Source organism: Schistocerca cancellata, chromosome 4 (assembly GCF_023864275.1).
Source record: "Schistocerca cancellata isolate TAMUIC-IGC-003103 chromosome 4, iqSchCanc2.1, whole genome shotgun sequence".
NCBI lineage: Eukaryota > Metazoa > Arthropoda > Insecta > Orthoptera > Acrididae > Schistocerca > Schistocerca cancellata.
Genome location: NC_064629.1, coordinates 323,300,484 through 323,326,347, shown reverse-complemented (window position 1 = coordinate 323,326,347; position 25,864 = coordinate 323,300,484).

Below are 25,864 nucleotides of genomic sequence, written 5' to 3'. Positions count from 1 at the left end.
CCTGCATTGAACAACTTTCCACACGTTCAAAGATGCCTGGTTTCAACAGGATGGAGTGTCATCACACACTTCATGACAATCAATGGCATATGTGCGATGACTGTTGGACAACCGTGTGATCTCACGATTCGCTAACATTTCCTGGCCCCCTAGATCGCCAGATTTATCCGTTTGTGAATTTTTCTTGTGGGGCTAACTCAAGAGCAAAGTCTACAGCACTCGACCAAGAACCCTGGATGAGTTAAAACAGAGAATTCGGCATGCAGTTCACAGTATCCCATCTGAGATGTTGCAGCGGTCAATGAGGAATCTCAACAGCAGATTTCACGAATGTGTTCGTACAGGAGGACGCCATCTAAAGGACGTACTTTTTGAAAATGTTTCGTAAATGACAAAGTTGTAAGATTTCAATTACTATGAATGCAGTTTCTTTCCTTCGTCACTTCTACTTTTATTGGATTGCGGAAATGTTCCCATTTCCTGTGTCACCCTAGAAAACCTTTCAGCAGACAATCTTCCAGCTGTTATAATCATTTTTGTGTCTTATATCCTCGAGTGGCGAGGAGAGTTGTAAACACTAAACCCCCACAGAGTACCCGTTGTTCATGTTCTCTCGGTTGTAGAGATGCACACTGTTTGAAACTGGTAACATTAATACAACGCCCTCTGCTGGCTAGAGAGACACACTGCATGCTGAGAAACATGCAGCGAGTGTGTCATGCTTGTCCGGACCATACACTCCCAAAAGTCATTAATGCCATTACAAGGCCCCTAGCCGTACAGTGGCCACGGATGTTACGCATTCGTACTGAATTTTTACATGTGGTATTTGTAAGGGTTGTCGAACACCTTAGTAAAACCATATCATTAACTTTAAAATTTAAAAGGTAGCTAGCATATTTCATCCAGAATGAAATTTTCACTGAGCACCGGAATGTACTGTGATATGAAACTTTCTGGAAGATTAAAACTGTGTGCCGGATGAAGACTCGAACTCGGGATTTTCGCCATGTGCGGGCAAGTGCTCTACCACCTCAGCTAACCAAGCATAAAGCGGGACCGGTTCTCACAGCTATACTTCGGGCAGTACCTCGTCTCCTACCTTCGAAACTTCACAGAAGCTCTCCTGCGAACCTTGCAGAACTAGCACTCCTGGAAGTAAGGATATTGCTGAGACATGGCTTAGCCGCAGCCTGGAGAATGTTTCCAGAATGAAGTTTTCACTCTGCAGTGGAGTGTGCGCTGATATGAAACTTCCTGGCAGATTAAAACTGTATGCAGGACCGAGACTCGAACTCGGGACCTTTGCCTTTCACACAGGAGAGCTTCTGTGAAGTCTGGAAGGTAGGAGACGTGATACTGGCCGAAGTAAAGCTGTGAGGACGGCTTGTGAGTCGTGCTTGGGTAGCTCATTTGGTGCAGCACGTGCGCGCGAAAGTCAAAGTTCCCGACTTCGAGTCTCGGTCCTGCACGCAATATAAATCTGCCAGGAAGCTTCACATTTCATCCATCTATTCATTACAGCACAGCGTGTTACTAGTATCCTCTTTCACTTCCCACAACTTACGTCCCAAGCCTGATGGTATATTATTAAAATTTGCTTAGTAATTCTGACGGTTTGTTCCACGTTGCCTATCCTGTTTATGAATAATAATGTTGTTATGGATGAGTCAGAAATGAAAAGCAGTGGACATTATGAAGGACGCAAGCTTGGCGACTCTCCCTGAGGATAGCGTACCATGAATGTTGACTCACACAAGCGTTTCCCGCGGCACTGTTCAGATATTCATAATTTAAAATGGTATGACAATGTACAATCTGGCTGTGATCTAAAGTGCGTTGCCAACTCTCTTATGACTTCAGCGTCTAAAGTTCTTTTCATCTCTAATAATTGAACTGGCAACGTCCTCCCACCTCTTAATATCAATTTGCCAACCTTGACGAGGGATAGTTTCATACCTGTGTCACTAGCCCACAGCAGATTTTTAGTCAGTTGCTAGTCCAAACTTATCCTACTTATCTCAGCGGACTGAGGACGATCTACGTAAAACAAAAAGAAGAATTTGGTCTTGACCTTTGTCGACTTTTGTGAGCGAAGAGAGTCCATATTTTTCATCTCCCGTGAGTACAGCCAGAGGAGTTTCTGCGCGCCCGGCCTCTCCCATTGCTCGGCGCAGTTACTGTTTACGTGGACTTGATTGAGGCACGCAGCGCTGCTTCATCATTAATCACGAGCAGCCAGTTTGCCTCGGAACCGGCCGCAGTGCCGCCTGTCCAGACACTCACGCACCACTGAAGTCTCCGCTGTCAGGGACGAATTGCGCTGCCACGAACCTTCCTGTACGTCGTCTTTCTCCGCCAAATACCTCACTGCCGCGTTAACGAACATACAGCCGCTCGTTCTAAAGAGACGCTTACCTAGGGCCGAAATTTCAAAACAGAATAAATGAAATTTTGTACAAGTACGAGTATTGAACTTTGTCTGAAGTAATTCTCAGCTGCAGTTACAGCAGCTGTAATACCTGAGAAATGTTGCGAACACTTATTAGTTCATTTCTTATTGATCTTAATTAGTCACTTGCATTTTAATCTCATGATTGATGGAAATAGAGACACCCACATGCTGCCGTGTGGCACAGCATACACCACTGATGTCAGATGAAGCTTTGTTACACGAACTCCACGAGATACCGAAAGCTTTGCGAAAGCATCGTCATCCATTACTGTTCAGTCACCCACTACAATTTTCTGGGGTTCCTCCGAATAGGAACTTAAAGGCCAACATCTCACTCGCTGCGGTCCCAGATGTTTTCAATACGGTTGAGATCAAGCTGCCCGGAGCGCACCACTAGCACCCTCGTGTCCGTGGACCATTCTTGAAGTCAATATTACCCAATTTCTAAGTGATAGTGGTGTTGTGGCTTTTCAAGTACACTGTTGGAAAGTGCTGAAAATATTATTTGCTTTGGTTTACAGCAGTAATTATTGTTTTGCCTAACAGTTGTCGGTTTCGGTAGCAAGAACCGTGATCAGGTCATCCTCTCATCAAAAAATCACAATACATAATTAAAGTAAATCCCTAAGAATATTTACGAAATACAGTCTAAGATACGCACAACGAAGAAATTATTCGAATGCGAATCGCTAGGTATGTTGTATACACTACAGGCCATTAAAATTGCTACACCACGAAGATGACGTGCAACAGACGTGAAATTTAACCGACAGGAAGAAGATGCTGTGATATGCAAATGATTAGCTTTTCAGAGCATTCACACAAGGTTGGCGCCGGTGGCGACACCTACAACGTGCTCACATGAGGAAAGTTTCCAACCGATTTCTCATACGCAACAGGAGCTGACCGGCGTTGCCTGGTGAAACGTTGTTGTGATGCCTCGTGTAAGGAGGTGAAATGCGTACCATCAGGTTTCCGACTTTGATAAAGGTCGGATTGTAGCCTATCGCGATTGCGGTTTATCGTATCGCGACATTGCTGCTCGCGTTGGTTGAGATCCGATGACTGTTAGCAGAATATGGAATCGGTGGGTTCAGGAGGGTAAACGGAACGCCGTCCTGGATCCCAACGGCCTCGTATCAAGTGGATCTGAGCACTATGGGACTTAACATCTGAGGTCATCATTTCCCTAGAACTTAGAACGAATTAAACCTAACTAACCTAAGGACATCACACACACATCCATGCCCGAGGCAGGATTCGAACCTGCGTATAGCAGTCGCGCGGTTCCGGAGTGAATTGCCTAAAACCGCTCGGCCACCGCGGCCGGCGCCTCGTATCACTAGCAGTCGAGATGACAGGCATCTTACCCGCATGCAGCCACGTCTCAATCCCTGAGTCAACAGATGGGGACGTTTGCAAGACAACAACCATCTGCACGAACAGTTTGACGACGTTTGCAGCAGCATGGACTATCAGCTCGGATATCATGGCTGCGGTTACCCTTGACGCTGCATCACAGACAAGAGCGCCTGCGATGGTGTAGTCAACGACGAACCTGGCTGCACGAATGGCTAAACGTCATTTTTTCGGATGAATCCAGGTTCTGTTTACAGCATCATGATGGTTGCATCCGTTTTTGGCGACATCGCGCTGAACGCACATTGAAAGCGTGTATTCGTCATCGCCGTACTGGCGTATCTGCCGGCGTGATGGTATGGGGTGCAATTGGTTACACGTCTCGGTCACCTCTTTTTCGCATTGACCGCACTTTGAACAGTGGACGTTACATTTCAGATGTGTTACGGCCTGTGGCTCTACACTTCATTCGATCCCTGGGAAACCCTACATTTCAGCGGGATAATGCACGACCGCATGTTGCAGGTCCTGTACGGGCCTTTCTGGATGCAGAAAATGTTCGACTACTGCCCTGGCCAGCACATTTTCCAGATCTCTCACCAACTGAAAACGTCTGGTCAATGGTGGCCGAGCAACTGGCTCGTCACAATATGCCAGTCACTACTCTTGATGAACTGTTGTATCGTGTTGAAGCTGCGTGGGCAGCTGTACCTGTACACACCATCCTGTTTGACTCAATGCCCAGGCGTATCAAGGCCGTTGTTACAGCCAGAGGTGGCTGTTCTGGATACTGGTTTCTCAGGATCTATGCACCCAAATTGCGTGAAAATGTAATCACATGTCATTTCTAGTATAATATATTTGTCCAATGAATACCCGTTTATCATCTGCATTTCTTCTCGGTGTAGCAATTTTAATGGCCAGTAGTGGATGTACAGAGAACAAATGATTACAATTTTAGAGAAATTGGATGATTTATCAACAAAAGACCTTCACAAATTGAGCAACACAACAACGCATAGGTCCACCTCTGGCCCTTTCGCAAGCAGTTATCGCGTTGGTATTGCCTGATAGAGTTGGTAGAGGTCCTACTGCGGGATGACGTGTCAAATTGCGTTGAATTGGTGGGTTAGATCGTAAAAATCCTTAGCTGACTGGAGCACCCTGCCCATAATGCTCCAAAAGTTCTCAATTGGGGAGAGCCCCGGATTCCTTGTTGGCCAAGATAAGGTCTGGCAGGCACGAAGACAATCTTTAGGAACTTTCCGCCTGTGTGGGTGGGCATTATCTTGCTGAAACCTAAGCTAAGGATGGTTTGCCATGAAGGAAAAGAAAACAAGGCGTAGAATATCGTCGAATACCATTGTACTGTAAGGGGGCCGTGAGTGACAACCAAATGGGTCCTGCTATGAAATGAAATGGCGCCCCAGACCATCACTCCTGGCTGCCGGGCCGCGTGGCGGGCAATAGCCATGTTGGTACCCCACCGCTGTCCGGGGCGTCCCCGAAAACGTCTTTGTCTTGAAATCTCATTGACTGAAGTAACATTGTCTTCAGCGATGAGTCCCGCTTTCAACTGAGCCCCGATGACTAGCGAAGACGTGTCTGGAGACGTAGGGAAGGAGGATAGAAACACAAATGGCTCTGAGCACCATGGGACTTAACATCTATGGTCATCAGTCCCGTAGAACTTAGAACTACTTAAACCTAACTAACCTAAGGACATCACACAACACCCAGTCATCACGAGGCAGAGAAAATCCCTGACCCCGCCGGGAATCGCACCCGGGAACCCGGGCGTGGGAAGCGAGAACGCTACCGCATGACAACGAGCTGCGGACGATAGAAACACAAACGAAAGACTGTCAACGTATTGTGTGAAAGCTCCGTCTCTGTGGGTTGGGTCGAAACATCTTTTATAACAACCTGTTCCCATCTATAGCTTTGGCAGACATGATGTATGATTTGAAAGTTGTTGGTAGGATGAGGGAAAAGAAGGCGGAAATCCCACCAAGTTTCTTACCCGTCAGAAAGAAGAAAGTATTATCGATGGAATTGGCTCTTCATCAGGAAAAATATTTACGCCCTTTACTCCTAGAAATGTGATATCTGCAGTGATTTTAACTCCTACGTATAGTGCCCCTGTTGTTGATCAGTCAACAAAGAAAGTAGAACATTGTGACAGTACCAAAGAAGGAATTGACGGCACCTGCTAACTCTGATTCAAGGAGTACACGACTATGGCCACTTCACATGTTGTATAGAATTTTGAATCTGGCAGCAATAAATGCTTTTATGCTTAGTAAAAACACAGCAATAGATGGAAAGTAAAGATTTTCTAAAGACTCTTGGATTTAAACTTGCTTCACCACTCGTGAAACGACACCTACAGAAGGATTTGCTACGGGAGCTGTTGGAAAATAACATAATCTCTGGGAACCAAGAAAACGAAAGGTCCCCAATATCAAGAACAGATGCCCAAAAATTGTAAGAGCAAGCAAGACGCCATTTGTGCTCCAGAGATAAAGACAGAAATGTGAAAATTGCTTGTGTAAAACGTGATAGGCCTGCACGCAATGAGCATAGAAAATAAATTTGCATAACATGTTTCTTCTTAAAGCCCAAGGTCCTATTAATGGTTATTAAATTACTGTAAAGGGTTTATATCTTAATAAAAATGTTAATTCCTAGTAATGGACCAATTTTCACTCTAAAAGTTTCATAATGTTGTAATTAATTACAAAATAAAACATTGAAGTTATGAGTCGCCTCTCTTACCATTGAATGCTGTACTGTTCATGTTACCAACGGAGGGTTAATATTATTATCATGTTCTGCCAAGTTCCGATGGAAAATTCAGTTACTGTTTTGTTTTATAACGGACGTGACATCAGGTCCTTCTTCTATGAGCCCCAATCGATTTTTCTACGATATCTGTAGGCTATGGTCTGTCAAGCACCCATTTCAATCTCAAACTTGATAGACACATGGTCAAGTAAGAATGGCTCCAACACCAAATGCCCTTGTTTGATACAAATATCCAGTAAAATGGACCCAAAAATTGTCAATTACTTCTTCCCATCTTATGTCCCTTAAGGTAGTTCCTGCACCTATTCTGGATCTTTAGGTCATTCTCGAGGAAACATTCTAAAAGTTACTGATGCCCATTGTTGCAGTTGCTGCTTCCTCAAACAAGATTGTGAGCATTGGCATCGCAACCAAGCAACAGTTGTTCTTTCCTCTGTGAACAGTTGGTATACCAATCTCCAATCTCTTCACTTCTTGGGAAAGCGGAGCGCTGTTCTCGTAAGGGAGATAAGCTGAGGCCCGTAGACTTTCCCTCCAGCTAACTTTGTTCCTCTACTTAATACTGTTATTCATTATGTCGCTAGAACTGTAGTACACCATCGCCATGAATGAAGTTCCAATGGTTTCTCGCCCGAGCCAGTTGTCGAAACGGCTTCCATTAGTTCCAGCCCTGATGTCTGGGTGTTTGAGATCTCATCAAGTACCTCTTTTTTTTTCTCTCCATTTTCTACGCACAAGAACTGGGGAGCCCCATGCAGTGCAAAACTAATTACTCAGGAATGTCACGTGGTATAACAGATGCTCCATCCATGACACATGTTCACAAGTGCTATGCACCCATTGGTACAGAGCGCATCACACCTTGGGTTGTGTAACAGGGGAATTAGGGAAAGGACTATGGGAATGGATGTGGGGGAGATGGGAAGCTGGGGTACACTCTTCATCTGGTTCATCCACTGAGGCTTGTCTCGTGTGAGAGACATGCCAATAGCAACGTTACAGCCGATATGACACTCAGTTTCATGCACACATGCAAGGCTCCCTGCTCGCACGGTCAGTACTTCCACAAATCGGTGTTCCCCGGAGAGAGACACTGCCATGTTACATGTTTTTAAATTTCTCACCAATCTAATCTTGTAATATTTAAATTTCCTGCCAGTGCCATCCTGTAATTCTTATATTTCCCGAATCGGCCACCTATGATTTTTAAATTTCTCGCCACCGGCAACTTCATTTTTAAATGTCCCACCACTGCCATCTTGGATTTTTTGGCGATTGTAGCGCCGAATAGCAGCGGAAAATTTAACTGCGTGCCAAAAGCTCCATAGAACTCCTACTCCTGTAGCCATTCATCTTGAATCTATTACGCATATCAACATAAACATATGTAATGCATTGTACATAAATAGGATCAAACATCATTATTGTATGGACATGATTACAGGCTTGCAGAATAATAACTGGTGGTAGTATTTGGGTGTACACATACGGAGCGACTTATAGCGTAACGAACACATAAATCTAATTGCAGGTAATCCATATGACAAACTAAGATTTATTGGAAGAATTCTCTAGAAGTATGGTCTAAACATGAAGGTAACTTGCAAAACCCTGGTCTGACCAATCCTGGAATATTGCTCGTCAGCCTAGGACCATTACCAGATAAGATTAATGGAGGAAAGAGGAAAGATCCAAAGAGGAACAGTGCGATTCGATCACGAAAACGTCACGGATATGCTCAGCCACATCCATTGACAAAGGCTAAAAGAGAGGCGTTGTGCATAACAGTGTTGTTTAGTGTTAAAATTCCAAGAGCGTACCTTCCTATAACAGTTAAGAAATACACTACTGGCCATTAAAATTGCTACACCACGAAGATGACGTGCTACAGACGCGACATTTAACCGCTGTGATATGCAAATGATTAGCTTTTCAGAGCACTCACACAAGGTTGGCGCCGGTGGCGACACCTACAACGTGCTCACATGAGGAAAGTTTCCAACCGATTTCTCATACAAAAACAGCAGCTGACCGGCGTTGCCTGGTGAAACGTGTAAGGAGGTGAAATGCTTACCATCACGTTTCCGACTTTGATAAAGGTCTGATTGTAGCCTATCGCGATTGCGGTTTATCGTATCGCGACATTGCTGCTCGCGTTGGTCGAGATCCGATGACTGTTAGCAGAATGTGGAATCGCTGGGTTCAGGAGGGTAATACGAAACGTCGTGCTGGATCCCAACGGCCTCGTATCACTAGCAGTCGAGATGACAGGCATCTTACCCGCATGCAGCCACGTCTCGATCCCTGAGTCAACAGATGGAGACGTTTGCAAGACAACAACCATCTGCACGAACAGTTCGACGACGTTTGCAGAAGCATGGACTATCAGCTCGGAGACCATGGCTGCGGTTACCCTTGACGCTGCATCAGGGACAGGAGCGCCTGCGATGGTGTACTCAACGACGAACCTCGGTGCACGAATGGCAAAACGTCATTTTTTCGCATGAATCCAGGTTCCGTTTACAGCATCATGATGGTCGCATCCGTGTTTGGCGACATCGCGGTGAACGCACATTGGAAGCGTGTATTCGTCATCGCCATACTGGTGTATCATCTGGCGTGATGATATGGGGTGCCACTGGTTACACGCCTCAGTCACCTCTTTTTCGCATTGACGGTACTTTGAACAGTGTGTGGGGCGGTAGGTGGAATAATTGTTAATGTTCCTATTATTTATGCTGTTTGCCGTTCTCAACACTGGCTCTCTAACTACAATATTGGCAACCAGAAAGCGATTAGCAAAACTTGAAGCCTGTAATTAGAATTCCTAGTGCCCACTTCATCTAAGAAATACATTTATACCTACAGCTTATAGCTCTGAGGAATTAGGAGACTGTCTGGGATTCATAATCAAAAACCATTCTCTCTAAAATGTTCACTATATTCTGAAAGTCACAGACCAAGAAGAATCCACTCAATCCAACTACCAGACCAGTTCAGAGTCGAATGCGCTGATGCAACTATAACTGTTCAAATTAAAGTTTATGTGAATGATCGCCATAATTTGATGATAATGTTCATCAAACGCCACGCTAATAATGGTAGAATGTCTGTCCTGGGGCGGCACGTGAAAATACGACATACGCAAACTAAAGATAGATCATTAACGTCATCCCAAAATTAACACTTCACTCGAAAACGATTTCATGGTTACGCGTATCCCGAGAAACTTATTACTGCATCCGAGGCTGTTTATATCAACGATACCGACGCGACGCGACTCCCTGCACAGGTGGTGCGCTAATCAGCGTCTGGAGTTAGCTGGGGCCTTCTTTTTCACGCAGCTTTCTTACATATAAAGCCGCGGTGCGGACAGCTAAGGGAACGCCTGATCAAATCTGCTCTCCCGACTAGCCGCTGGGCTAGTAAAGCACCACTTTAAGTTATCGAATAAATCATTGCTTCCTTTGCTGATGGCCGATGAAGCTTTCAATTTAAATGTGCAATCAGCGCACAGGTAAGTATTCATAATAAAAGTCCGACGTGGCTAAGTCAAATATTTTGGGCGAGATAATTAATTTAATTACACTACACGCAGTAGACGAGCTCTGAACTTGCCCTTTGGAGATACGCTATCGCTATAGTTTTATAGTTATTCAGTTGAAACTTCTCACATCTTTATGATTATAGTGGATCTCCCTTTTACTTAAATTTAAACATCCTAGCTTTATTTATTCGCCTACCTAATCTATCTTGCTTCCTTAATTTTTAAGATAAAAGCCAGGAAATCATGAGTTTCAACTAAAATTTTAATTTGTGAGATCCAGAATACTGTTTCTACTAAATTATTATGCAAAAGGAATCTAAATATAAATTTTTAAGTTTCTAGCACTTTTCTGTTGTGCCAATGATTTTTACAGAAAAACGTACAAATTTCGAAAATGGTTTAAGTTATTGAACTGATATTCAACACATATTGATTTAGTATTACTCCTGACATGCTAGAAACGTTTCAGGTTATTTACTTGATTTTTAAAGTTTTGCGCAACATTTATGACGTCAGAGCTAGTTACAGCGGACTGGCTGGCACACAATGGAAAGACTGATGTGAATTTTAGAAGGCGTGAGTAGGCTGCTTCCCTGCAAGTGGACGCTACATTTCAGATGTGTTACGCCCCGTGGCTCTACCCTTAATTCGAGCCTTGTGAAACCCTACATTTCAGCAGGATAATGCACTACCGCATGTTGCAGGTCCTGTACGAGCTTTCTGGACACAGAAAATGTTCGACTGCTGCCCTGGCCAGCACACTCTCCAGATCTCTCACCAATAAAAAACGTCTGGTCAATGGTGGCCGAGCAACTGGCTCGTCACAATATGCCAGTGACTACTCTTGATGAACTGTGGTATCACGTTGAAGCTGCGTGGGCAGCTGTACCTGTACACGCCATCCAAGCTCGGTTTGACTCAATGCCCAGGCATATAAAGGCCCTTATTAAGGCCAGAGGTGGTTGTTCTGGGTACAGACATCGCAAGCCACCAAAGGCTGTCGAATGTGTCTGTGTTGTTAACCACGAACGCGACTGCATACAGCACTATCAAATTTTGTACAATCTGAAGAGCTCTGTTAACCACATCATGTATACACTTCCCTTTTCTGAATTCATATTGACACTGGTTTAGACGCAAGAGCTGCTTGTGCGCCTGCAACCGGTCACGGAACAGATGCTCCTGAACTAGACGTTTAATAAGCAAATAGGCCTATAGCTTTTCGGTGATACCGTGTCTTTTTCTCTTTTTATTCAATACTGCTCTCGCTGTTTCCATATCACCTGGATCCCACCTATCCGCAACCCCTTATGTATTAATGTTGTCATATACGGCAATATCATTGGATCTACCATCCACATGACCGCAGGGTAAACGCCGTCCGGACCCAGTATCCCTCCAGTTTTGAGCTTGGGAACTGCGATAGCAACTTATTCTTGAATGAAAGGTACCATCAACATCTGATTGTGGTATTCGTTATCAAGTTTATTTCTAAGTCGTGCGTGTATTTTAGTATCTGTGTTAGGATTATCATCAGGAAATAGGGAGGTTAGCAGGTATTCTGCTGACTCCCTCCATTCAGCCGTCATTATGCCATCCCCTTTGTGAATTTTGGACGTGACAGTTGGTTACTTAACGTTTGGTCAGTAACTTATTTGGTCTTCCCCATATTTCAAATAGTCGCTGCATTCGTTGGAACTTCTCCCGGTGTATTCTTTTAGTTTCCTGAAACAATGTTTTGTTGTGTTGTTGTTGCGGGCTTCAGTCCAGAGACTGGTTTGATGCAGCTTCTATCCTGTGCAAGCTTCTTTATCTCCGAGTAACTACTGCAACCTATACCCTTCTGAATGTGTTTAGTGTATTCATGCCTAGGTCTCCCTCTACGATGTTTACCCTCCGCTCTTCCCTCCAATACTAAATTGGTGATTCCTTGATGCCTCAGAAACTGTCCTACCAACCGATCCCTTCTTCTAGTCAAGTTGTGCCATAAATCCCTTTTCTCCTCAATTCGATTTAGTACCTCTTCATTAGTTACTTGATCTACCCATCTAATCTTCAGCATTCTTCTACAGCGCCACATTCTCAAAGCTTCTATTATCTTCTTGTCTAAACAATTTATGGTCCATGTTGCACTTTCATACATGGCTACACTCCATACAAATACTTTCAGAAAAGACTTCCAGACTCTTACATGTTAACTAATTTCTCTTCATCAGAAACGCTTTCTTTGCCATTGCCAATCTACATTTTATATCCTCTCTACTTCAGTCATCACCAGTTATTTTTCTCCTCAAATATCAAAACTCATGTACTACTTTAAGTGTCTCATTTCCTAATCTAATTCCCTCAGCAACACCTGATTTAATTCGCCTACATTCCATTGTCCTTGTTTTGCTTTTGTTAATGTTAATATTACATCCTCTTTTCAAGACACTGTCCAGTCCGTTCAACTGCTCTTCCAGTCCCTTGCTGTCTTTGACAGAATTACAATGTCGTCGGCACATCTCGAAGTTTTTATTTCTTCTCCATGGATCTTGTACTACATCTTAATTTCCCTATATTTGCAGTGCGCTCTGATTGACCTAAAGCTCGTTGATAAGCTCTTCTTCTTGAGGGCAACACCTGTTTATCCCTCGAATGTACTTGGCTGGCCTTGTTGTTGTTGTTGCGGTTTTCAGTCCTGAGACTGGTTTGATGCAGCTCTCCATGCTACTCTATCCTGCGCAGGCTTCTTCATCTCCCAGTACCTACTGCAACCTACTCGTACATCCGTCTGAGTCTGCTTGGTGTATTCATCTCTTGGTCTCCCTCTACGACTTTTACCCTCCACGCTGCCCTCCAGTACTAAATTGGTGATCCCTTGATGCCTCAGATCATCTCCTACCGACCGAGCCCTTCTTCTAGTCAAGTTGTGCCACAAACTTCTCTTCTCCCCAAAACTATTCAACACCTCCTCATTAGTTATGTGATCTACCCATCTAATCTTCAGCATTCTTCTGTAGCACCACATTTCGAAAGCTTCTATTCTCTTCTTGTCTAAACTATTTATCGTCCATGTTTCACTTCCATACATGGCTCCACTCTATACAAATACTTTCAGAAACGACTTCCTGACACTTAAATCTATACTCGATGTTAACAAATTTCTCTTCTTCAGAAACGCTTTCCTTCCCATTGCCAGTCTACATTTTATATCCTCTCTACTTCGACCATCATCAGTTATTTTGCTCCCCAAATATCAAAACTCCTTTACTACTTTGAGTGTCTCATTTCCTAATCTAATACCCTCAACATCACCTGACTTAATTCGACTACATTCCATTATCCTCGTTTTGCTTTTGTTGATGTTCATCTTATATCCTCCCTTCAAGACACTATCCATTCCGTTCAACTGCTCTTCCAAGTCCTTTGCTGCCTCTGACAGAATTACAATGTCATCAGCGAACATTCAAAGTTTTTATTTCTTCTCCATGGATTTTAATACCTACTCCGAATTTTTCTTTTGTTTCCTTCACTGCTTGCTCAATATACAGATTGAATAACATCGGGGAGAGGCTACAACCCTGTCTCACTCCCTTCCCAACCACTGCTTCCCTTTCATGCCCCTCAACTCTTATAACTGCAATTTGGTTTCTATACAAATTGTAAATAGCCTTTCGCTCCCCGTATTTTATCCCTGCCACCTTCAGAAATTGAAAGAGAGTATTCCAGTCAACATTGTCAAAAGCTTTCTCTAAGTCTACAAATGCTAGAAACGTAGGTTTGCCTTTCCTTAATCTAGCTTCTAAGATAAGTCGTAGGGTCAGTATTGCCTCACGTGTTCCAACATTTCTACGGAATCCAAACTGATCTTCCCCAAGATCGGCTTCTACTAGTTTTTCCATTCGTCTGTTAAGAATTGGCGTTATTAAACTGATAGTTCGGTAATTTTCACATCTGTCAACACCTGCTTTCTTTGGGATTGGAATTATTATATTCTTCTTGAAGTCTGAGGGTATTTCGCCTGTCTCATACATCTTGCTCACCAGATGGTAGAGTTTTGTCAGGACTGGCTCTCCCAAGGCGGTCAGTAGTTCTAATGGAATGTTTTCTACTCCCGGGGCCTTGTTTCGACTCAGGTCTTTCAGTGCTCTGTCAAACTCTTCACGCAGTACCATATCACCCATTTCATCTTCATCTACATCCTCTTCCATTTCCATAATATTGTCCTCAAGTACATCGCCCTTGTATAGACCCTCTATATACTCCTTCCACCTTTTTGCTTTCCCTTCTTTGCCTAGAACTGGGTTTCCATCTGAGCTTTTGATATTCATAGAAGTGATTCTCTTTTCTCCAAAGAGAACCACTTTAATTTAACTGTAGGCAGTATCTATCTTACCCCTAGTGAGATAAGCCTCTACATCCTTACATTTATCCTCTAGCCATCACTGCTTCGCCATTTTGCACTTCCTGTCGATCTCATTTTTGAGACGTTTGTATTCCTTTTTGCCTGCTTCATTTACTGCGTTTTTGTATTTTCTCCTTTCATCAATTAAATTCAATATTTCTTCTGTTACCCAAGGATTTCTACTAGCCCTCGTCTTTTTACTTACTTGATCCTCTGCTGCCTTCACTACTTCATCTCTCAAAGCTACCCATTCTTCTTCCACTGTATTTCTTTCCCCCATTCCTGCCATTTGTTCCCTTACGCTCTCCCTGAAACTCTGTACAACCTCTGGTTTAGTCGGTTTATCCGGGTTCCATCTCCTTAAATTCCCACCTTTTTGCAGTTTCTTCAGTTTTAATCTACAGTTCATAACCCAGAGATTGTGGCCAGAGTCCACATCTTCCCCTGGAAATGTCTTACAATTTAAAACCTGGTTCCTAAATCTCTGTCTTACCATTATACAATCTATCTGAAATTTGTCAGTATCTCCAGGCTTTTTCAATGTATACAATCTTCTTTTATGATTCTTGAACCAAGTGTTAGCTCTGTGCAAAATTCTACCAGGCGGCTTACTCTTTCATTTCTTAGCCCCAATCCATATTCACCTACCACGTTTCCTTCTCTCCCTTTTCCTACTACCGAATTCCAGTCACCTATGACTATTAAATTTTCGTCTCCCTTCACTATCTGAATAATTTCTTTTATTTCATCATACATTTCCTCAATTTCTTCGTTATCTGCAGAGCTAGTTAGCATATAAACTTTTACTACTGTAATAGGCGTGGGCGTCTTGTCTATCTTGGCCACAATAATGCGTTCACTATGCTGTTTGTAGTAGCTTACCCGCATTCCTATTTTTTATTCATTATTAAACCTACTCCTGCATCACCCCTATTTGACTTTGTATTTATAACCATGTATTCGCCTGACCAAAAGTCTTGTTCCTCCTGCCACCGAACTTCACTAATTCCCACTATATCTAACTTTAACCTATCCATTTCCCTTTTTAAATTTTCTAACCTACCTGCTCCATTAAGGGATCTGACATTCCACACTCCGATCCGTAGAACGCCAGTTTTCTTTCTCCTGATAACGACGTCCTCTTGAGTAGTCCCCGCCCGGAGATCCGAATGGGGGACTATTTTACCTCCGGAATATTTTACCCAAGAGGACGCCAACATCATTAACCATACAGTAAAGCTGCATGCCCTCGGGAAAAATTACGGTTGTAGTTTCCCCTTGCTTTCAACCGTTCGCAGTACCAGCACAGAAAGGCCGTTTTGGTTAGTGTTACAAGGCCAGATCAGTCAATCATCCAGACTGTTGCCCCTGCAACTACTGAAAAGCCTGCTGCCCCTCTTCAGGAACCACGCGTTTGTCTGGCCTCTCAACAGATACCCCTCCGTTGTGGTTGCACCTACGGTACGGCTATCTGTATCGCTGAGGCACGCAAGCCTCCCCACCAATGGCAAGGTCCATGGTTCATGGAGGGGGGGGGGGGGGGCTGGCCTTCTAGATTTAAAACAATGAAGTCCAGTTCCTGTATTGCGTCCTCTAGTATCTCACCTCGTTCGTCAGTTTGTCTACTGTGCCACAGAAAGGATTTGGCATTCGCATTTTCTGCCATTAGGAGATACGCACCTCGTCCGTATAGAAGTACCACCCTGAGTTTATCTTCATAAGGTATTATGGGATGCACAGTAGTGTGAATGCTACCTACACAGCTGCTTAGCCTAAATTTTATTCCTCTAATCCAATGTCTCCTTGGTGTTGGGGTTTCATTTTACACCATATAATGAATTGTTCATTGGAACCTAGAGTAGAAAAAAAATGGTACTGTGAAACTGTACCTTCTAAGGCTCAGATGTGACGTACTGCATTCACAGAATTTTTGAACTATTTATGTGATTAATACTCGCTGATGAATGCTACTTCGAAAGCAATAGCTTTTAGTGCATACTGTTCTTCTGTCAAGAAATCGATAGAATTTTTCAACAAGGCAATGTACGCTATTGTAGATACAGAATATCCTAACTTGTTCAGTGAACGCTTTCCCCATTCGAAAAGGGTTTAACTTTCATGAACTATGGTGTTCAAGTCTTTACTTCAATGCCATGACTCTCGTGGAGTGATGAAAGATTTTTCATGCTCTTCACGACTTTTTTAGTAACGAGCAAATAGTTTAAATCGACGTTCACTTCCAAGAAATTGGCAAGCGAAGGGTTTCTGGTCCGCAAGCGTCCGAGGAAAACTGAAGCGCTGAAGACCTCGACCTCGAGCTCCGCTGCAGGTGGTGTCTCCGTTCGCCTTCACGCAAGTTACCGGCTACTGACAGCGCACAGCCTCTTTATCCATGACGCTATTCGCCTTTTTGCTATCTGTGTTCCGCTCGTCTCGTCTGCTGACTAGAAGGAAAAAAAGACAAAGAAACATATCAAAGGATCCTCGCCACTTTTCACGTGAATCGAAGGCTGTAGGTGACTGTGTTCCAACAGCTATCCCTTTATCTGCCACCAGCCGTATAGGAGTCGGTACTTTTCACAACTGTAATTTCTTAAAATATTCACGAGCCTTTTGCTTTGTCCAGGCAGGTGGCTTGCGACAATCAGGACTTTGAAAGCAGAAGTAAAATACTTCAGACAGTCACGATCGACTTTATAGAGCACCTATGTAGATTACCGGTTTCGGCAAACTATGTTGCAAATTTCGGATCTGATGCACTACACTTCAAAGAATCTTATCCGTGTGTACAATATATGGTGTCACATCCTAAAAAGACATTTCAAGGAAACGCAAGGCGTAATATATCGGAATGTTATAAGTAAAACTACCATTATATAAAATGTCGTACAGTGTGTGTGTGTGTGTGTGTGTGTGTGTGTGTGTGTGTGAGTGAGGGCAGGGGGGAAGGTTCGGGCGAGTCTGAAGGTCACTTTCATAAGGCTTTCTTGAATGGCCCGAAACTTGAGGCCTCTATCGAAAATGTATCCCAGTACAAAATTCAACTGCATTAAATTTTGAGAGCCTTACGTTAAATTTCCTACAAAAATTTCTTATACATCTTTTATCCTGGGCTAATAGTTTGTGCGAAGGAGTGCGAAAGAATATATGGTGGCCTATATCAAATTGTTCGTCTCGATCTTCTCTACACCACTGTGATACGTTGGATATATTTATCACTTACACCCAGTATTATTATTGTGAACGCACATACTTGGGTAAGATATTCATGGTAAGACCGATGTCTTACAGTGATAAAAAGTGTACGCAAGCGGTGAATAGAAAAAGAGCAACCTAGATTTTTTTATACTTCTAGTGTTTTATTACAGTGGGGAGAATTTTATTCTTTGTTTTATTGTCTCCTTTCATTTAATATTTTATACTATTTTAGTCTTTTAAATTGTAACTCATTTTTAAGAAGGGGTACTCTTATCACTGCTGATCGCAGTTCGTATCTGTTTCGAGGATAGTACTGACCTTTATCTTACTTACGAAGCGAGCATGGCGATTGTGTGCCGGATGTGGTGTACATGCACAGACAAATAAATAATTAGAATTTCAGAAAAATTGGATGCTTTATTAAAGAGAAAGAGCTTCATAAATTTAGCAAGTCAGTAACGCATTGGTCTACTTCTGAGCCTTATGTAACCAGTTATTCGGCTTGTTATTGATTGAAAGAGTTGTTGGATGTCGTCCTAATGTATATCGTGTCAAATTATGTTCAATTAGAGCGTCATATCGTCAAAATCCCGAGCTGGTTAGAGGACCCTGCCCATAATGCCCAAACGTTCTCGACTGGGGAGAGATCTGGGGTACTTGCTGGCCAAATTAGTGTTTGTCATGCATGAAAACAAGCAGTAGAACCTCTCGCCGTGTGCAGGTGGGCATTATCTTGCTGAAACGTAACCCGAGGATCGCTTGCCATGAAGGTCAATGAAACGGGGTGTAAAATATCGTCTGGGGACGTGATACTGTGTGAGGGCACGGCTACAAAATAAATCGCTTCTCGGCTTTTGACAAGATCAATGTGTGGTTTATTAACTGTTACACCCCTTGCCTCTGCTCACTATATTTTATGATACACAGCCATATCATCAACAAAATCGAATATGTTCTGGCATAACACGTTTTATTTTGATGACACATTTATCAGATTTCGAAGCAATGTAGGCACGGAAAGTACATCTGCCACGAAATCCTAAATGCTGATCATCAATAGTGACATATATATGAGGAGAATAACTGGAGCGGAAATTGGTTACAAAAGCCGTCCAGAGCTCACGATTGAGTGAAAATGTTTCTTTCCTATTTCTCTTGGTCTTATCGTCAAATCTCGAGATATAATACATTTTCACACTGACGAGCGAGACCAGTTTTCTTCAGTGTTGAGGTGACCATCTCTCCTGGTACCCGATATGCAAAGTAATCCAATTAGTGCGCATATTTCTTCCCTGTCCGTATCATTAGGAAACCTCTGGTCAGTAAATGTACATCTTTTTCTTTGTATTTCCTCATTTCTATGTGCTACGATCATATCAACTATACTTGTATTTAGTACTAGTTTGAGAACATCTATCTCTGAATGAATGTTTTGAGGATCGTTAGCAGCTTTAGGGACTTTCACAATGTTTCGATTTTGGGTTTTACTTTTCTTAGGTGGAACTTTAGACTGTAAAAATCCGTTCTTGCCTTTGATTGTGTTTGTTGATGACGCCTCCTCATCGTCCTCCTCCTCCTCCTGCCCCTCCCCCTCTTTTTTATCATCATCTTCTGAAGTTCAAGCTTCAGTCTCAAAATTCTCATAATTATGTTCAGATCGTATTTCCAAATATCTTCATATCCTGAAAACAAGGAATGCTCATTATCGTCGTCATCGTCTTCCTCCAAAACACTTTTCACGAAGTCTTCAAACCGTGTACCATTCACATTTACAGATTCCATACTCGTAAATCTCATGAAAACTAGCAAAGTTAGAAAAGAAGTATCAGCTACGTAAACAGAAAGAGGAGTGACTTGTAACCCCAAGGATTATTCAATATCAAGTAACTGCAGAAGGCAACTGATTAACCGCACGACTGACATTTAACTGATTTATGCAACAATGAGAAAGCAACAGACAGTCATGATAGAAAAGTCAAACAATTGTAGATAATTTTACGTAACAAACAGACTGTAGCTGGTATGACACATCACCACTGTTACTGTCGAAGGGTTAAATAGGAAAACACTTCCTAATCTTCTGCAAAAGTATATTTCTTTGATCATGAACCGGCTTGCGCCTTCTTAGGCAATCTTCAGGTAGCAAATGAATGACGGAGACACAGAGAAAACGATGCGCTTCTTACACCAATATTATTTGTACAGCAGATACAAAAATTACTTAGAGCGTTTACATAAGAAAAACAGTATATTGTCTGCATAACAATATTTACGTTGACTAGAAATGAAGGAGATACAATTAGTAACTAATGAGAAATAACCTGACTTTACAATGTGAATCGAACATTTATATCGAGATACAAATTTACAATTCAGTCCATTGTTTGTAACGAGTTACGAATGATAGGTTCACATTGTAAATTCAGACTCTTTCTTATCAGTTGTTGAATGTATCTCCCTCTTTTTTAGTCAGTGTGATTATTTCTATGTGACAAAAAACGTAACGTTTAATGAGCACCTGCAGTGTGTCATTTTTGTGTCTTCTGTACGGGTAATATCTGTGTAAGTCGCATATCACTTTTACCTGTGTTTTCGACATTCAATTGTCATCTGAAGATGACATAAGAAACCGAAAGGCGGTTCGTGGACAAATTAATACAATTTTTGATAAAATTAGGTAGTGGTTCCCTATTTACTGTGAACTGAGGACTTCAATAAAGAATCTACTGGAAGTGGCAGACGAGGTGACATAGACGATTATGACCTCGTATGTAGAATACTATCCTGTCACTAACAAGTGCTCAAACAGGAATGTATCTTGGTGGAACGATCCGTGGAAATGCGAAGGAGGAAGGTAAGAAGACTTTTTAACGCTGCCATTAGGAAAGGATCATGGACAAAATACCAGGAGGCCCTTGCCAAATAAAGGCTTGCTGTTAAGCAAGTGAAACTTTCATCCTGGATGGCGTTAAGTGAGGAGGTGTAAGGGAGAACTACATGCACCAAACTTCAAACAGCACCTGAGACTCTGGATGTGCTGCTCAAGACTGTTCCCTCAGTGCGCTCTGGGAGCTAACACAAAGATGCAGCCCTGGGACATACTAGTTTCCAGGAAACCAAGGGGAGAACTGGGAATCTGCAACAAAATGCCTTCATTAAAAAAATGCAACGCAGTGGGAACGTATCAGCTATTCAAGTCCCTCAGGCCCTGATGGTATCCTTCTAGCTCAACAGCAATAAGCAGGAGAAGGACTAATAAGAAACCTAGGCAGACTTTTTAGAGTTAGCCTATCAAGCTCCTACTGTTTGAAGGATAGTGAAGCTTGTTTTCATTCTGAAGCTGGAGAGAATTTATCATACCAGTGCTAAGGATTGAGACCGATCAGTCAGTCCTACTTTCTTCTGAAGACATCGTAAAAAGTGGCTAAGATGGATGTTATGGAAGGGAGGTTAACTGAGGTTTCTCTGCGTGTAAACCAACACACATATCAACCAGGCAAATGTGAAACAACACTTCACTAACTTGTTGACAAGGTAGAAGAAGCACTACTCTTTCAGGAAATTGTTCTGTGCATATCTCTAGACATCCTTGGGGCTTTTAGTTATAAGACCTTCGAATCCATGATTAGAGTGTCAGAATCGCATGGCATTAAGATCATCACATGTAGGGGATAATACCACGCTGAGTAAACGAAATGTAAAAGCCACCATATTTAGTGAGAAAACGATGATCAACACCACCACAGGGTGTCCTCACTACTGTGGAACCTAGTGGTCATCAAACTCATCAAATAGTTATATACTGGAAGTTAGTTTTGCCAAGGATACACAAACAGCTTAGTCACAATAATAATTGGCAAATGCGCTAGCACCGTATTAAAACAGTGGCAGAATGTGCAGGGATCAACGTGCAAATGTGGTGCAGGGAATAGGATCTAAGAGTCAGTCCCAAGAAAACTATTATACTGCCGTTCATGAGTAAGCATATCTAGGACACATAGTGGAATCTCAATACAAAACTCTCCCAGTGGAGTGGGCACTGCTATATCTAGGGATGTTCCTGGATGCGAAACTGCCTTGGAGTCCACACTTCCAATGTGAAAGGAACTCTTATGCACACAAGAAGGGCCAGCGTTCTAAGCCACACAGGCAGAGTTGTGAGTAGTGCTTGGGTGGGTTGCTCAGTCGGTAGAGCACTTTCCCGCGAAAGGCAAAGGTTCCGAGTTCGAGTTGCGGTTCGGCACACAGTTTTAATCGGCTGAGTGAATTTCGTTCTAGAAACATCCCCCAAGGCTGTGCCTAAGCCGTGTTTCTGCAACATCCTTTCTTCCAAGCGAGCTATTCTTGCAGATTTCGCCGCAGAGCTTCTGAGAAATGTGGAATGTAGGAGACATGATACTGGCGGAAGAAAAGCTGTGAGCAGAGCTTGTGAGCTGTGTTTGGGTAGCTCAGTTGACAAAACACTTGGTTGTGAAAGCCAAAGGTTCCGAGTTCGAATCTCGATCTGTAACACAGTTTTACTCTGCCAGGAAATTTCAATCTACTGCATCATCATCAGCAAATTTCATCTTTGTCTTTGTACTATATTACAAACAGAAGGACAAGGAAAAATCAAACAGAAATAATCTAGATACATAATCAATACACTAAGCAGATTCAGAAGGATGTAGGTTGCAGTAGGTACTGGGAGATGAAGAAGCTTGCACAGGATAGAGTAGCATGGAGAGCTGCATCAAACCAGTCTCAGGACTGAAGACCAGAACAACAACAACAACATAATTTATTATAAAAAAGATTACTTTACAAAGAAAGTTAGTTGTACTCTTGACTACATTAAACGCTTTTCTTTTATTGTGCACTTATCTTCCTTACGTTTTTTCGTACAATACAAAAATACTCTGGTTGGAAAAAGAATTACATTTGAATTCATTACATAATCCAGCCACGGTAAAATAACAGTTAACTTAGCACAAAGTACAAAGAAAGATTGCAACATGAAGAGAGTTAGATGCGCACTTGGTTGACGGTGCACATTTATACACTTTGTCCAGCAAAGCCTATCACATATTTTCAAACAGACGCAATAAAGTCACATTTAATGTCTTTTTTTTTTACACGTGTTGCTGTTTTTCTAGTCTTCACTCTGAAGACTGGTTTGATGCAGCTCTCCGCGCTACTCTATCCTGTGCAAATCATCTCCAAATAACTGCTGCAACCTATATTCTTCGCAACATGATTACCCTAGTCATTTCTTGGTTTCCCTCTAAAATTCTCCCCTCCTCCCTAACATTTCCTTCCAGTACTAAATTGGTGTTTCCTTGATGTCTCAGAACGTTCGCTGTCAACCGATCCCTTCTTTTAGCAAAGTTATGCCACAAATTTCCTTTCTGCCCACTTCTATTCAGTACGTCCCCGTTGGTTACATGTTCTACCTCTCTGATCTTCAACATTCTTCTCGAGCACTACATTTCAAAAGCTGCTACTCTCTCCTTCTCTGAACCGTTTATCAACTACATTTCAGTGCTATATAAAGCCATACTTCTGAGAACTATTTTCATAAAATACTTCCTAACTGTTTAATCTCTATTCAATGTTAACAAATTTATCTACTTCAGAAACACTGTTCTTGCAGTTGTCAGTCTTCATTTCATAATCTCTCTACTTTGGCCATCATAAGTTGTTTTGCTACCCAAATAGCTAAACTCATCTACATACGAAAAATATATATTTCAAAGAAGGTTAGAGGCACAGTAGGTCGCCTGTGCATGTTTAGATGAGGGTTATTCAGAGTTTAAATTGAGCTATGTTTCTACATTCTACGTTTTTTTAGAGTTTTCGCATTTAATATTTTTACAGTTTTTACATGTACAACAGAAATCTGGTGTCGTAATAACCATTCTTGAGGAGGTAGTGACCACAGATTAATGATTTGCCTTGTACAGAGGTACGGAACACTTATTATCATTTTTCGCTGAAAGTGCTAATTTAAATTGTTGCTTTTAATGACTTACATATTTCACAGTCAGTTATTTAGTGTCATTCAACATATATTCTCAGCAATCATCAATGCTAAGTTTTGCTTCTGCTGAACGTTTCGCATTTCCTATTGTGTGCATTATGCACTGTCCTAAAGTTTCGGGATTTCATAATTTTGATCTAAGTCTTATGAATTCAGTAAAAATCTCTGCTGATGACTCATATTTCAGTAATCCTACTTCCTTTTTATTGACAAGTGGGATGCTGTAAATATTATTATCAAGATAAGCAACACGTCAAACCACCTATACTCATATCTTTTAGAAATATCATAAATATTTGTGGTGGTTACACGATATATTAGGCTATTTGTATCTGTGCATCACATTTTAACATTTCGTGTCTGTTTTTTACAGCGTATAGCCGTAGAGAAAATCTACTAGCAGCGTCTTGGAAACAACAAAAATGACTATTCCTACATCAACAGGTTTATCAGTAAAAATGTTCAGTCTATTTAATTCAGTTTTAACCAAATTTTCGTTAAATACGACACAGCGCTTGAAATTCACTCTTGCAGTGAGAGCAGTAGCTATATATTTGTCTTTCCAGCTCGTTACTAGCATCGTATTAATCACTGTTCACACATTTTGCATAGTGTATCCAAAGAGACTATTATTCATGAGCGAAAAGAATTTCTTTTCGAATTATATCTTTGCTTTCCAACGTTTCTCAGCGTTAAAGGTGATATACGATTTTATCCAGGAAGTTTGACAGAATGATAATATCCGATGAATTTTTCTTAGAATAAGATTATTATCAATCAGGCAGCGCTTTCAATAACTTTAGTGAATCAGAGAGTTTTCCTTGTCTTATTATGCGGAAATGAGTTTCTTTCGAAGACCCGGCTTGTTAATTAGTTAGTTGTAAAACTTTCTCTGGACATACTAGTAGATGAGTGTGAACTAAATTTTCTGGGTAAGGAGATCCACTCCTTACATTTAACCAGCGTGTGGAACATCATGTGTGCTCATTACATCAAGACCACCCACAGACTTCAATACAAAATCAAAGAGTGGTAGGTACTGCAACATGACACTGCTCTACACACTATTAACCTGTAGGTACGTAGTATAAGATGCATCTTCATTTTTATCATAATCAGCCATGACCCCATTGCTTGCTACTGCATGTCTATGTGAGGAGCAAACAATGCCGCCTCTGATGCTGTGCTCAGCAATGAATAATGGTTCTATGTACATAATACATTTGCAATTTTACTTTTTAGAAATGCATCCCATGGAAAGCCAGGTTTGGTCGCACGATTGGCTAGATCTAGTTAGTATGTTTTAAGTCAGTGTGTGCAAACGAGTTCAAACACATTGGACATTAGTTTTCTAATATAAGTAATAGATATCTACTAATGTCTTGATTTCAAACAAATTTGACGTTTTGCACGCTCTTTGGTAATCTAATTCTGTGAGTGTTGTTTCAACAGTCAGCACACTTTTGATCGCTTCAGTCGGTGGCAACTGTTCCTCCAACAAAAAGGATTCATCAGTTACATGCTTGTAAGGAAAGATGCCATTCTTGTTGACCAGATTAAACTGCTCACTGTCGGAGAAATGGTCTTTAGGCTTTAAATGAGACTCAGTTTTTTTACCGATCGTGAAAGAAAGTTGTTGGAATCTATAAACCAAAATTTTATGGCACTACGATACCTCAATGCGATATTTTTACTGGATGTTCTATATTTTTCCAAATCACTGCAATCACAGAAACATGATCTGATTTTATTTTAGCCATGACTTCCATTCAGTCACATAAGTTCATAACAAAAAATATGTATCGTAATTTGCTAGATTGTAAAACATAACAGAAACAGTAAAATTGGGTCTATGATTTAAATCGCAAATGTGATGAGCGACTCGACAAAATCAGCCTGAAAAATGGCAATGATCTCTGAGTCTCATATGTGTTCGATTGAAGTGTTTTTTTTTTTCAGATGTGGAAAATTTATGCTGTGCAAAACGTTTCTTCCTCTGTGGGACTAATAATAATCGTCTAGTTTGGCAACACGTCATTTTTAATCAGCTTAGCAATCTTATGCAGTTGCTTGTTAATTCATTCCATGCTG